The sequence below is a fragment of the Trichoplusia ni genome, chromosome 1, assembly GCF_003590095.1.
Source record: "Trichoplusia ni isolate ovarian cell line Hi5 chromosome 1, tn1, whole genome shotgun sequence".
NCBI lineage: Eukaryota > Metazoa > Arthropoda > Insecta > Lepidoptera > Noctuidae > Trichoplusia > Trichoplusia ni.
The window spans coordinates 15,948,971-15,964,779 of record NC_039478.1 but is presented as its reverse complement, the minus strand read 5'-3'; the positions used below and the strand labels follow the sequence as shown (position 1 = coordinate 15,964,779).

Below are 15,809 nucleotides of genomic sequence, written 5' to 3'. Positions count from 1 at the left end.
TTTTTCCCTTCGCGCCTTTCTTCCCTTTTCCCACGGTAACCCTTTCAGACAATCCCATTGCACGGCAAACATAAACTCTAATATGCTCACAGAACTATACCCTAATTTATTCAGAAATTACGTGTTTTTATTGATATTAAAAGATTAAAAAAATAATTTGGTTAGATTATAAAACGACTCTTCTTTAAACACTTGTTTAATTAGATACTAGCTGTTGCACGCGACTTCGTCCCCGTGGGTAGAAGATATAAGTTATGATTTATACCTGCCCTGTTTTTTTCACATTTTCCATTGTATCTTCGCTCCTATTAGTCGCATTGTGATGGATTACACCCTAAAGCCTTCCTCGATGAATGATCTATTCAACACAAAAATAATTTTTCAATTTGGACCAGTAGTTCCTGAGATTAGCGCGTTCAAACAAACAAACAAACTCTTCAGCTTTATATATTAGAATAGATTGGTATGGAACCCGTCGCGCTTGAATCCAACTCACACTTAGTCGGTTTATTTTAGATGAAAATCGTAAATGTTTTTATTTGTATGGAAAACAAACTGGGGCTTGGAGGCATAAAACAGCAGGCTTTTGTGTGTTTTACCAGATTACAACGTTTTGATAGTAGGTGTTCTGTGGGCAGTATTCTTTAATTGATTGTCTTTAGGTAAATAACATGAACAACGGGGATTTTGACCTTTAGTTGGATTTTTATCACCTCTTAATAATTATAGCTACAGGAATATTATAAATACGATAGTTTGTTTGTTTGTTTGTTACCTCTGTCCGAACTGCTAGATTAATATTGATGAAATTCTTGTAAAAGTAGCTGTAACAGCCTACTTCTATCCGACTGCATTAAGGAAGGATAATGTTTTGTAGCTATAAGCGACAGCGAAGACGTTAGTAATAGCTAGTAGTAATACAAAAACCCTGTGTGTTTAGTTTCAATCAGTTTTCTATTTATTCGATATAATAAAAATGCCCTTTATTAAGAACCTTAATTATTTAAAAACACCACGTTTGCTTTGAAGAATGTCATAACCATATTTTTTTAACTACGTTATATAAAAAGACATTAAAATATTATCTTTATTACCCAAAATTAGTGAAGTAACACTTCTATTTGAATTTCACAACTAATTACAACGTTAATATTCAATTAGTTTGTCTAGTCATTAGTGCAATCAAAATCAAGAGGTCAATAAGGAAATCAATCTCGGTTTAAACTGTTTTGAACTCAACTAAGCGAACTGAACTAGTCCCGATAAATCATTCCTACGAAACGATGAAGATTCTGATCTGACACAAACTAAAATGTAAAAAAAAAATACGCGTTATACTTAAAATTATTACTTATTTCCTTGTACTTTTAGCATAATGTTTACTAATAATATAAAGCTTAACAGTTTGTTTGTTTGAACGAATTTTGGATCAACTGGTCCGATTTGAAACATTCCATTAATGTTAGGCAGCCCATATGTACTCAGGATGGTTATAGGATATATACCATAAATACTATGGATTTAAACCATAAAACGGTAAGAAGTTGCGTGTGTAGTGTCAATCGTTAAAGTGACATTCAAGTCAACAAACGATCGAAGTCGTGGACAAGCTAGTTAAATTTAAATTTATAGCTAACAAGGTTTGTAACAAATATCTGGAATTCTAGATAAGTATAACCTTTAGGCGAGCCTATACAAGTACTTACCTTTTCGGTCGGACGAGTTTAACGATACGCCTGTGATGATAATCTATTGATATATCCTTCGTTAGTCGGGAATAAAAATGATAAATGTGCGATAAATTAGACAAGTATCCTGTTAAATAATTTATTTAATGAGTGAGATTGTGAGTGAAGTTTCCTTACAAATAAGTTAAAAAGAAACAAATTGGTTGGATGACAAACAAATGTTAGGGTTGTTCAATTTCAATCTTAATTTCAGTATGAGTTTCTATAGTGGCAGCAGAAATACATCACCTATGATACAAGATGGTGACAGACAAGCAGATAGACCATGCCTCAGTAATATGTTCCTGTTTTTGTTACTTTGATGCACAAGCTATGTTTGGAAACTTGCATTTTCGGTTGTCATGTATAAACAATGTAGAAAAACATTTTATCATACATACATATTTTTTTATTATCTTGGCTGTGTATTTGTATAACAAATATCGTTTATTGTTATATCCACCCGTTTATTATACAAATTCAAGAACAGAACATTATTTCTGAATATTCGTTGGATAAAAAACGAAAAAAAAAACTCGTATTATTAAATAAAATTGTTTATTTTGAACCCCGATTCTTTGCAATATCGTGAGTGTACACAGTACTCAGTTCGTGTAAGCCACATGCATACATATAAAACCTAGGTCAAGTGTCTGTAGGTCACACAAATATTTTAAACATATATTTACTTAGCTAAGCTAGTTTATGTAACCTTAGAGAGGGGTCGCACAACCATTAATTAAAAAAACTTTGAACAAATATTTGAAGACTCTCTTTTAAAAACGTTAAAAAAATTTATCGGAAAATGAAAAACTCTTGACAAACAGCAAAAGCAATTTCTAACACGCTTTGTTTACTTATATCACTATATGTTATAATACTTTAAAAATTCCAAAAAATAGAGCAAAAGCAAATAACAAATCCAAAATAAACTTCTATATTTACTTCAATAAGAACCACTTACTCAATAATCTTAAATATTAACGTCAAACTTTCCATTGCATTAAAACAATGAATATAATTTTTGAGCGTTTCGAAACTTCGAAACGGATTTCACTTAAATAGCCACCGAAAACCTATTTTGAATCGTCCGTACAAAACTTGGGACCGTTTTAAAGTTTGATGCAGTCGTTTCGTATTTAGTAGCGATGCTCTAATTGTTTTTGGGAGCCGATTTTACTGTACATCTTCCATCTAGAAGTTTGTTCTTGTTATATAATAATAGATTTTGGTTTCAGTTACACTTTGACGGAGTTATCTCTTAGACTGCGCTCTCAGTATAAACCGTAGCGATAAAAACGTTTTTAAGAAACAAAAAATGTATTTACTTCAAAACGAACTTTGTTAAAATGTAAAGATAATAAAGCGATTCATACAATTCTTTAACATCATTTCAGATATAAACGTAACAAGGAAGTATATTTGATTGATATAAGTCGATCATTACATCAATGTCTCAGTCAGCAGATGTCTTTATAGAAGTGAGACGACAAATCCAATACATTGTGAACCATATTACTTTAAAAATAGTCCTAGACTTAACGACTTAAGAGGACTGTCAGAAGAAGAGAAATCTCAGAATCGTAAAGTCTATGCTATATTCTACTACCAAAAGTTAAATAATATATCATAATACTGACTGAATTATTCCTACTATTATTCTAATATAGGTCTTCAACTCTCAAATTTAAAATTCAGTAGAGTTGGTAGTTCTGCTTACCTAACCCATAAAACAGTTAAACCTGTGCGTCACCACCGCCAAATAAATCTCGTCTGTCGGTTCAATCCGCAAATCGGGATTTCAAAAAAAGATTTTTTCAAAAAAAATAATTTTACCGGAAAACACGAGTCAAACGGTCAGCCGTAACTCCACAAATTGTTTTTACGCCGGAAACAGATTTTCCTTTGAATGCTTTAATGAAATTTACTTTTTTACGCATTTATTAATGCGTAAAAAAGTAAAAATAAATAATAATATTCTTTATTAAGAATATTATTATTTTTTTCAGATAAAATTATTGTTAAAATGAGAATGAAGGTTATTTTTATCTCAAAGAAAATAGAACTTTTTTAAAAATAAGAAACCATAATAAACTATACTAGTAAAATCGAATTGACTGTTTTTATTTCTTTTTTCTTTTAATATATTCATAATCGTTGTAATTGTTTTCCGAAATGACACCATAAGTGTAGGCAAGTGGAGTCCATAATTCAACAACTTAGGGTTATATGCTCAATGCAAGCAAAGTGATCTGCATAATTTTCAATGACTCTATATTATATTTCAATGTATGACCTTTTTTGACAACGCGTTAGTCTTAAAATATATTTAAAAAAATAGGCTCCAAATCAATGATAAAACATTCAGTTTTTAAAATACGATTTAAATTGTATACTCAATAGCCAATTAATATACATTCAATCAAGAACGAAACACAATTAATTTAAATTGAATAAATCGTTTGCTTTAGATTTTCTATACGATACTAATGAATCCCAGTGTCACTGTTGAAGTAGAAATTTATACGTTTTGCTAACACTTTTCTACAATAATATTTACTAATTAAATGTTTAAAAGAATTATCAATTTATTTTTTTCCGATGGAAAATCATCAGATGATGATCAATTATTATTTTAACCTAAACAAAATACTTAGTTCTTAGGGTTCTGTAAAAAACGGTTAAAAACGGAACCCTGTTACTGAGGCTACGGCTATCCGTTTATCCGTCACCAAGATGATATTTTCGCAGATCATGTATGATTGAGGTTAAGTAACTGTTGTGATGGCCATAAATTTGTTGGTAAGCGGCAATTTTTTTTTATCAGGCCCATTTATACATCGTTAGCTTTATTGTACAGAATCATCTGTGTAACGAGTCTGATTCGCACTTGATCGGTTTTAATTAACACCTGAAAAGAGCACTTATTACGTTTACTACTATTAGATTTAAATTACGTAGGTATTCACTAATATGAAAATCTTAATCCTTTGAATAGCAAATATATTACAAAAGTATATACCTCCTTTGATTAATATCCTATAAAGTTTTATCTCTACACGAGTCCTAATGCACCGGATATCTTCTTCCGGCTTACTCTATTCCGAGAAGTGTCTGACACACGCTTACTGTTGACACCAAACACGACATCTCCGTGAACGAAACGTTGTATGAACATGTAATGCTTAACTTGGCAAGTAATATCTCAGAAATCTGAGTAAATAAATGAATATTATAATATGTCAATAGCTTGACGTGATTCATAAAATATTACCATATAATAAATAATATAAATTTTTAAATGTGTTTGAGTATTTCAGTATGAAAAGATTAATTAAAGATATGAAATGCCTAAATTAATAAACTATTTTATCTAAAGCTATTGATTGTAGAATCTGTGCTACGAGCAATAATCCGAACTGTAACTCGAGGATTGGAGCGCGCTCGCGTAGCCGCGTAGCCAGTGCCGCCGCGGCGTTGTAGAGCGTCGGACGTGTAGCGCTACGCCGCTACAAGCCAACCTTACCGTACAGTCGGGCCAAGTCGGGACCGAGTGACTCACTCCGACTTAGTGTAGTGACTCAACTGTGACCGTGTTTGTGTTTTATTTTCGTGTTTCATTAATGTTTTTTCGATAATTGACTCGTTTAACAGGTAAAATGTTTAACTTCGTAATAAAATAGGTTTAAGTTGTAGCACTTTTGGAACTAGGTTTTATTTTAGACGGGGAACGTAAAACGTTAAGCGCCGGTAACTAATGGTCCGTTGAGATAAGAAAGCTTTGTGGAAGTACAGTTATTAGCCGTTTTAAAGAGCCGCTCATTGATAGCTTTCTCAGCGGGAAACATTTAACTCTCATCTTGCAAATGGGTTATTTTATTTTACTTGAGTCATCATCATTACATGTAAGTTTAATGCAGACCGTTTATTTTATATAACTGAACACTCTTTGCCTTGCTTTTAAAAGAACGATAGGGTTTTATCGAATAAATTTGAATCTGTTTTTTTTTACAAAATGGCATTTGAGGCTTTATTTGACTCAAACTCGGATCCATTATTTTTGTGGGATTTCGAATTCTTATACCTCGTAACTTTAATAATGTTAAGATAGGTTTTCATTTTAGGTTTTTATAATGAGGGGATTTTAAAGAATCTGTAGGTACTATAGTTTAATCAATTAAAAAATGAATATTTTGCTTTTGTGATTTTTAAGCTACTACTAGCAGGTTATTAATTAGGAAATTTATATTGTTTTATTTTCAATTACTTACAAAACTATTTCCGAATGAAAAAAAAACCTGTAATGTGTATTCGTTTTTACATGTAACTGAAAGTTTTAGAATTCAAATTGTTGAACCAAAAAGATATTATACACATAGGTACCTACTCAATATTTAAGATACTTTTAATTTGAAATTTTAAAAATTTGTGTTTTAATTGCAATTTTTTTATCGTGGAAATAATTTTTCACTTCGAGAGAAATTTGCTTTTGCAGACACTTGAGTGTATGTATGAACTTTAAAGTACAAAAATGAACTATTTAAAACAAAACTAAAAATAACTTTCCCAAAATGTAGAGGTTTTCTCAGAACTGGTTTTATCTAATATTTTTGCTGGTCTGTAAAGAGAGCCCCGTATGAAAAAGGTGTTATCTTAGAAAACGAAAATTACGTATTATACTAAATATTGACAGTTTCTCAAACGTCATTAAAACAACGATTCTCATGTTTTTCACTCAATTTTACAATTAAAATAAGCTGCATTGGGTTCATCACTGCACTCCTGATCTAATACTCCGAAGTTTAATTTACACTTCGAAACAATAGAACAGTTCAACAATAATACAATATACAACCATTTTATATAAAACTAGTTCTTGCCCGCGACTTCGACCGTGTAGTTAGAATATATAAGTTATGATTTATACCTGCCTAGCTACCCTGCTTTTTACACATTTTCCATTGTATCTTCGCTCCTATTAGTCGCAGCATGATGATATATAGCCTAAAGCCTTCTTCGATGAATGGTCTATTCAACGCAAAAAAATAATAATTGAACTAGTAGTTCCTGAGATTAGCTCGACAAACAAACAATCTCTTCAGCTTTATATATTAGTATAGAAGTAAAGATAAAATAAGAAACATTAAAAAAAACCTTTTGTAAAATCCAGTACATAATCTTTTCCTTCACAATACCGTTCAGCTTACCGATCGTATTTTGTTCTGCTCTAGCCGAGGCTTCTGTATTCATTTTAAATGACCTCGAAGTGGCGTCGTCTGTAGCATACAATTACTATTCTACAGGGAATTATATGTTGCTAACTTCTATGTAAATGGAACAATGCAAAATTATAGTGGCAACACATATACTACTACTACTTATATTTTAACTTATGTTTTTTTTAGAATTATTTAACAAAGGTAGAGTCGTGTGTAGTTTGCTGCTGATCACTCGAATAATTTCGTTCTCGAGAGTTGAATTTATCATCGCAACAAACAAAAATTTTGTTTATTTTTACATATTACAATGAATTCATAAGAGACTCGTGCCATTGCATAAGGTTAATATCATCTCTTTTATACTTTCTATATTATTTGTATTACTGAATCAAAAACTACAGTTTTCTGTAAAAGCGTTCAAAATATCAGAGACGACTTTATCGATAATTTATTGAGTATCAATTATTTATAACAAAACTTTTTGCGTTAAAGATAGTCCAATATAACACTTTTTTCAAACTTATTCATATTAATTTCGAACCAACACCATAATATACGACATATATATATATACATATATGTTTTAGTATATTTCCTATTACATTCGTCCTTATTAATCACCCCTTATATCTAACTCCCTCACACTAAACAATCTCTTCTATACTTCCATCCCTAGATAACGACCACCATTCACATAATGGCCGCCAACAAACTATAAACAATTGAATAGTGTTAACTACCTCATGACGTCATCGTACAAAGTGGGTTAATAGGACTTTATTGTCAAACATTTTATTATAATTTATTCGAATTAAAGTGACGAAAGCTTTTATAGTATATTCGTTAATTTTCAGATTAAAGGGAGTTTAATCAAAATAATAATTATGGTGGCAGTAAAAGGTCATATAATAATGATAGGTGAATGGCAGGTTAATGAGTTGGTTTGTGCTAATATTGTAACTGTTACTAGTTTAGAAATTAGGTATAGAAACTTGTTACAATAGGTATATATCGATAACTTAGTGGTAGAAAATGATTTAGGTATCTAATAAAATATTCGATATTTTTTAAATAATATTCAAAAAAAGTGATGATATTAGTCGCAGTATAATGCAAAATAGAAACGATCGAATAATAAAGCTAAGTGACAGATTACGAGATACTGTTTTATTAGCTTGACCGGTATAGCTTTTAATAATAATTATTCAACGAAAATATTAAAAACAAAACCTACATCGGAATATAATTTATTATAAAAGATATCGAAAATCTGTTACATGAATATAACTTTTCATGCTTTAACTTGACAATATAATTTAATGAAAATTTTAACAATTTTCCTCCGATTTATGTACCAGTTCCGTGAAGTATTTTTTATGGTAGAAAAATTCTCTCGCCACAGCATATTTTAATTTGTTTAACCGTCATCTGGGGGTTAATTCAGGTTTGTAGAGGGCATAATTTAATTTAAAATTCATGATTGCAGCCTTATGAATTACTGATTTCTCTACACTTACGTGGTAATATCAGCATACGCTCAGGATTACGTGGGTTGGGTGGCATCAACTAGAGAATTCGAATTATTTTAAACGTCAAATTGGTTGTTAAAATTAATCTGGATTTATAACATTGAAGCCAAATATTTAAAAAACCAGTTCAGTTCATAAATTTTACAAAAAAAGTAAACTGGTATTAGAAATCCATTAAAATTTTTAATCCAAGTTTTTTTGCTATTTATGTATATGAGCATATATATACTGTCAACGAACTAAAAAAAATTTGTGGTAAATATGTTTACCCTATGTATTTTTTTTAGTTTGTGTATGACGAATGTGAATTTCAGTCCATCTTGATTGTTGTAGTCAACAATTTTAGATAAAATACATATTCCCTATGATTGATGCACAACCTGGTGTAGAGTCAAAACTGCTCTCTGACATACCTGTCTGACGTAGCTTAACGCACACTTGAAAAAACCTCAAGCATACTACCTTCTTTAAGACATTTACATTCACCTGTTTTAACCTTTAGTCTAGACAAAACACTCTCAATCAACATTATTTCACCTCTTCAATAAAACTGAACATGAACTTTTAAGCCACCTTATTCAATTTGTAGGCCTACAACCTACGCGGTGACTTTCAAACACGGTATTTACTCAAAGTTAATGGAACGTAAACCTACACACTTACCAACTTTCTTGCTCAGCAAATAAAGGCTTGTTTCAATTGTAATCAAAACGGTTTTCTTTTGACAAAACAAGAAATGGTAATCGGAATATTTTCAGAGAAATTGTGAAGTATGAATAAAAGTGGAATGAAAGGAATGTAGCCACGAAGGTTTGAATTGTTTCTTGTATTAAAAGATAAGTTAAATTCATTCTCAAATTATCAGGCTGGAGAAACGAAAGAATACATGCCTTGATTGATTTTATTCGGATTATTGCTATGGAGTGTCTTCTTAGAGCACTTAAGGAACAGTGAACGAAGAGCAGTGTTATCAAATTTAAATGACGTTCAAAATTAATCATAATTGAAATAATAAATTAAACGTGTTTATTTGATGCTAGTGTAAAACTTTCATTTTTACAAAATTTTGAAAAGCCATGGTAAAGCTGATGTCGTATTAATTATTATTACAGTACACGTAATTTTCGATAAGAAAAGATAAGAATATTCCTTTTTGTACCATAGGATTACAGCAGTGTCTCTTAGTATACACAGTGTCATAGTAAAATGGTTCTTATAATGATAGAGACTAAGGTTGACGTACACAGTTCACTGTTAGAGAAAATTTGTGTATTATCATAAAAAATCACAAATCCTTCAGCTTCATACTTTTCGTACACAGAATCACCATTACATTAAAAAGTTTTAATACCAAGATATTATTATGGAAATACGTGACATAAAATTTTGGTAGTGCTCAAAAACTTTTATAAGACCTGAAATTATGAATATGTAAGTTAATGTATATGCGGGTTCTCCACCTTTTTATAAGTTAAATGAACTTTTTTGATAACGTACCGTGTAATAAAGTTTTGTACTAAAGGTTGCAGACAGGTGGCAAAATTTTTAACAATATTTTTCAGCTGTTAAAAAAACTAAGTGTGAAAAATATTATTTGATTAAATTGTTAATTTTTATAACTATTAAAATTACGCTATTTACAACTATAATCATTGAATTAAGCTCTCATGTTGTTGGTTCAAGGTTTTATTAGTTTCGTAATTAAAAAAGTAAGGTTTATCGTCGATTGAATTCGCACTTTTTATTTATTGGAATATATATATTTTGGAAAATTTAAAAAATTTTCACCATTTTAAATGATTACCTAAACAACTCTTCACTATCAATGTCATATTTTTAAATGTAAGAGGGTACAATTTAACTAAACATACAATATAATTTATCAAAATCAATATTGTTTCAAGCGTCAATATATTGAGAAAACAGTATCCCAATATCTAATCAGTGACACCAAGAGCTATACTCTGATCCGAAGAGTCAACCAAATATAAACAAACCAATATTTGGGTTTTGTCAATGAAATGTACAGCGATGAAGATGCCTTACTTGTTAAAGTTAAAGATGACTAGCTGTTGCCCGCGGCCCCGCCCGCTACAAATGATCCCACGGGAACATAAAATCGGGATTAAAACTATCTTACGTATTAATCCTGGTTAAAAAAATATCTGTGTACCAAGTTTCTTCTAAATTCATTAAGTGGTTTTTGCGTAAAAGAGGAAGAAACATTCATACATCTAATATGAGAAGGATAAACATAGCCATTATTGAATTATTATTTCACCATAAGATGTAGTATTTGTTTACAAAGGGTCCCGTTATTCATGGTGTATCTTAGTCTTATATATTATCATATTAACAGAACTGTGAGTGAGGGGAACAGTAACATGATTATACTATTAACTAGCTATACCGGCGACTTTGTTCACATGGAAGTGACTTCAGAATCTTTAGAAATAATTTTCCAAATTATTCCCAAAATTGGCAGTATTCTTTTTGATTGGTTTACATGAATGAATGCTTTAAAGCATCAAACAAATCTGCAATTCAATTGGACAAGTTACTATTATAATCCAGGCTCAAATTGTAGGAACTGCTTAATAACACGTTAAAATTACTAAACTCCCAGTTATTGGAACCTCTTCCATTCTCGTTAACCACGTACCTGAAAGATAATAACATGATTCTAGATTTCACATTAAAAAAATCTCATGTAGCCATGTTAAACTTTTTAATACAAGAAAAAAAAATAGACATAAACTTAGATGACACTCGAAACAACGATACAAAAGTAACAGCATTTTAAAACAAACGAAGAATGAAACATTTAAATTCAGACTAAAAAATGCAGTTTAGTTTCAAATCTAAAAGCTAGCCTCGTTTTAAACGTAGTTAGGGAGGTGAATGACCGGGCTGTGGATGACTGACTTGGTTAGTCCGTATATGATTGAATTTCAGTCAAATCCGTTTTGTTGGTTCCTAAAAATACGTCCGTCAAACGTACACGGCAAAGCTATTATGTTGTAGAGATGTCTTTATCGGTTTAAAAGATTTTTTTTGAGGGAAATCGATTTCGTATTTTTAAAACAGATTTCATAAACGAGGTTTTGAATTAGCCTGCATTTTGTGCGTTTTTTTTTACTTGAGTAAAAAAACTAACTTCGGGAAAAATGTAACGATTTTTTTAAGTTTACGTGAAATTGTTTTTATTTGGTCTCTTAAAAAAATCATAATTTTTGACACTTATTCGGATGCGGTTGTACTTTTTTGTTGTGAAATCAATGTTATCTCAGCTTTTATTAAACATTTCAGTAAAAAAAATCTTGTTGAATACAGCAAATAGGTATCTATTTAGCACAGTAATAATCTAGGCCAAAATATATATTAGATTTCTCAATATTTTTTTTTTTAATTTTTATCATGTTACAGTGAGATTTAAGAAGTCTTCTCTACACGAATAATCTAAAACTAAAAAACAATGAACTTGAACTATCTGAAATTAAGGACTCAAGTTCTTTTGTTTAATATGCAGTCTGGACTTTAAATGAGAATTAAAAATAATTTGATTCCAAGGTTCATCGCGCTGTTTTTAATTTACTTTTGAAATTCCAGACTTTTCAAAAGATATTAATCTTTTTAAATCATATTAAGATTCGGAGGGTCACGTATAAAACGTGTTCAACTATTTAAACATACAATACATCAACGGGTGTAAATCATAAAATTTCTACAATAACCAGTCGTTTCTTAAAAACGAAATGTGTTTACCATAATATGACATCGTTATCAGCCGATAATAACTGGTCAAGTGTGAGATGGATTCCAAGTGTATTAAGTAAAAAGTTTACGTGTTAAATACATTTCGTGTCGGGTACTTACACATTTGTTTGATACTCATACATCTATGGAACAAGCGTTACTTATTCTCGATCTTTTATTTTTAGTTGTTCTCCACCAGAAAATTATTATCCGTGTAAATTTTAGCCTCTTGTCTAGCTACCACGGTTTATGAGATACTGCCTGATACATACAGAGATATACTAGTTCAGAACCCTTAAAAATTCTGTATGAGAGTTTTGAAATAGTCTATTTAAAATACGAACAACTTTTGCAGCAACATGCTGCATACCTTTAAAAAAATGGTTGACCATAAAATACCTACTTTGATTTCACATTAATATTTGAAAGTACTTTTCGAAATCATGGTTACTCGGTTCAAAAAACTAGATAATATGACTATTGTTAAACAAATAGAAGTATCCAGTCTGAGTGTATACACAACAGAAATATCAAGAATACTTGATGTGCTTAAATATTGTATACCTCAGTACCTAACTTCATAAGCGTAATAATGAGCAAACCAGCTGGAAAGTATAAACACTAGGAAATAGTGCTGACATTCTAGACAGAGTTTTATTGGTCCGCCTGCCAAGGCCTTAGCATTTAAAATACGGCGTCGCTAAAATAATGCCCCGTTTACCTTAACTCGACTTGCGGTGCTTTGTTTAGTCAACTATCTTAAATATGGAACTTGCTGTGTCTGAGAATGGTGCACACTTTATTATGGTTTTCGATTTTTGTACCCAAAGGTTACCTTGACAGAAACACGTAACGTAACGTACGTGAACAGTTAAAATAATGTTACTACATAGATGATGTATTTATGTTGTAGCTGTAACAATAAAAATAGATATCGTAGTTAAACAACAGTTAGCATTGCCATTAGTTTGTGCAGTGTTTTTTTTTCTCTTGTATTTAGCCTTAACAGCGCAAACCCGATTAGCACGTTGTTTCTTTTAAGGAATCGTTAAATGTTAGGGACTATTTAACTTAATAAATAATGTTTGATATCTACACGTTAAATTGTGGGTCCCGGCTGTTATTCCTACATCTTTGACAGTCGTTACAGGTAGTCAGAAGCTTGAAAAAGTCTGACAGCCAGTCTAACCAAGGGGTATCGTGTTACCCAGGTAACTGGATTAAGGAGGTCAGATAGGCAGTCGCTCCTTGTAAAACACTGGTACTTAGCTGAAACCTGTTGGACCGGTTGGACTGGTAGCCGACCCCAAATTAGTTGGGAAAAGGCTAGGCCGGTGATGATCTACACGGCACTTGTATATGTAATTCTTTGTTTTTGATTTTTCTTACGTGAAATCCCTTTACATTTCAATTAATGTGTTATACGATGCCATTACGTCCGTTGTAAAGAAAAACAACTAAAAACATGCACAGTTTTTAAACAAAATTCCAGCTTTTATTTCATATCATTCGAAGTTCCATATTAGGACGTACTCAGGCAAAATATTAACTTGGATTATTTTATAAATTTCTGATTTCGTAATGAACTAATTAAATAAATAAAATGCCAGCATATAGTTTTAATAAAATAAATCATTCTGATCGCGTGCTAATTGTGACGCTAGAATGGGGCCAAAAATGTATGTGTGGCGTTGTGCACATTATTTATAATCCTATTAGGACTTCAATTAGTCGTACTAACAAGGGTGAAACTTGCTTTACATATATACCCAATAAAATGCTATTTTTAAGTTAATATCAGACTAAAATCACCAAGTTTCTAGATTATTTTACTGTATGCAAAACTAAAATGTTAAATAAAAGTTGATTAGGTTAAACAGTTTCGCAAACAGCAGTAATAAGTATTTAATTGTAAAATTTTCCCATTATCCACCTAGCCAAATATGGTCATAATTAAGTGGCAAATTTTTATTTATCATCTTGAACCACTATCATAAGATATACGACACAATACCATAGAGCTTGTACAAAGAAAATATAACGGAAAAGATGAAACAAACCTTGCTTACGGTAAATAAAAACTGTCCAAAATTATTCATGCTACCGCTAAAGGGAAGTTTGGTGCCAAGAATTTACCGTGTCCACAGGTTCTTGATTTATTGGTCATGTAACGCGTATCAGATGTTCCACAAATTGATAAAGGAAACTATCCGTTTTGTCACTTTGAATTCAAGAGCTGGCTTGTTTAAATATGTTTACCCTGTAATACTCCTTACGCAAGCCATTAAGCAGTGGTTTGAGCGTTTGAGTGCCAAGTAATATTCGCTAATTCTTTTAATCATATCTGATGACAAAAATTTTGCTATATGCTTGCTGAGAAGTCAAGTTAGAGACTCATGTAAGAAAAAAAGGACTCTTTATAATCCGTATTTCTGTAGCATCTTATGTCCTAAGGACAAGTGTAATTTTTAGTGCTCTACATAACTCTTGGCCTCAAAATCTGGTCCTTACAACGAAACTCAAAAGCTTATCAAATTTCTCAAAGTATAAACTTTAATCCCTACTCAACGTAGGTAACCTTTCATCTTTTGTCAATATGAAACCTGGTCGTATACGCTTTGATCGCAGAATCTCGCCTACATTCAACCGCAACGCCAAAATTGATACCTTTCCTCTAAATTACTTCCTCCAAGCATTTTATCTAAGCACACATCCACAATATTTGCATTAGGCAATCCCTTCTCAAATCTTATATCTAGAAATAGCGCAATATTCCGAGAGCGTGTTGTAATACGAACGGATTTGAGTCAGCGGATCGGTTTGTGCGATAAGAAACTAAATTATTGCTCGATGTTGACCGTTCTGATAGTCGGTAGAGTCGGTAGAGTCGGTGAGTCGGAGTCGGTACAGTCGGCAATCGATTTCAGCCCGTATGGTGTAAATCGACCTTACGAATGCGGGATGCGTCATTGTGAAGCTGACATTTGTTAGGTAGAGCCTTCTACAATATATCGTTTGATAGGAATTGCGATGGGTATTGTTAACTTTGACAATATAGTTTTAGATTCTAACGTTTGTGTTTTGTTCGGATGATATTTGACATGATTTTGACAATCCGATTTTAAATGAGTTTTCATTACGATAACATGATGAGTAAAGCTTATTTAAAAATCTGAGAACGTTTTTCGTAGTAATAGATTGTTCTTTTTTCTAATGAGGTTTAAATTACCTTACAACATAAGTCTTACGCCTAAACTTACGATAATTGAATTCATGAAATAAAACATTCAAGTTCCAAAGCTTAATTGTAAGTACTTTCTTAACATCAGTTCTCTACCTTCCTAAGAGCATTCTCAAGTAAATACAACGTTTCATTTTGTGCCAATTAACTGTTTTCTTGAGCAAACAATTCAAGAGAAACGCATTGCAATTAGGTTTTTCAAGTTTCCTTGTTGAATGGAAGCCTATTAGTGTTGTCGAGCTGTCTGTCACTACGTACATTTTCAGAAAATAGAAACAAAACGGTTTTCTGAGAAATGTTTTTTTGGTTAAGTGTTTAAGGAAGTGTAATTAAAAAG

At 31.4% G+C, this 15,809-nt stretch overlaps 1 protein-coding gene across 1 annotated transcript in view; it reads left to right on the top strand.

Annotated features, from left to right (window-relative positions):
• The first annotated feature begins 5,141 nt into the window (after positions 1–5,141).
• Positions 5,142–15,809, top strand: part of LOC113497200 (collagen alpha-1(I) chain-like) — an 84,353-nt gene continuing 73,685 nt past the window's right edge. Inside the window, exon 1 of the mRNA XM_026876628.1 lies at positions 5,142–5,381. The gene's annotated coding sequence lies outside the window, so the exon portion shown is untranslated. The remainder of the gene's footprint in view (positions 5,382–15,809) is intronic.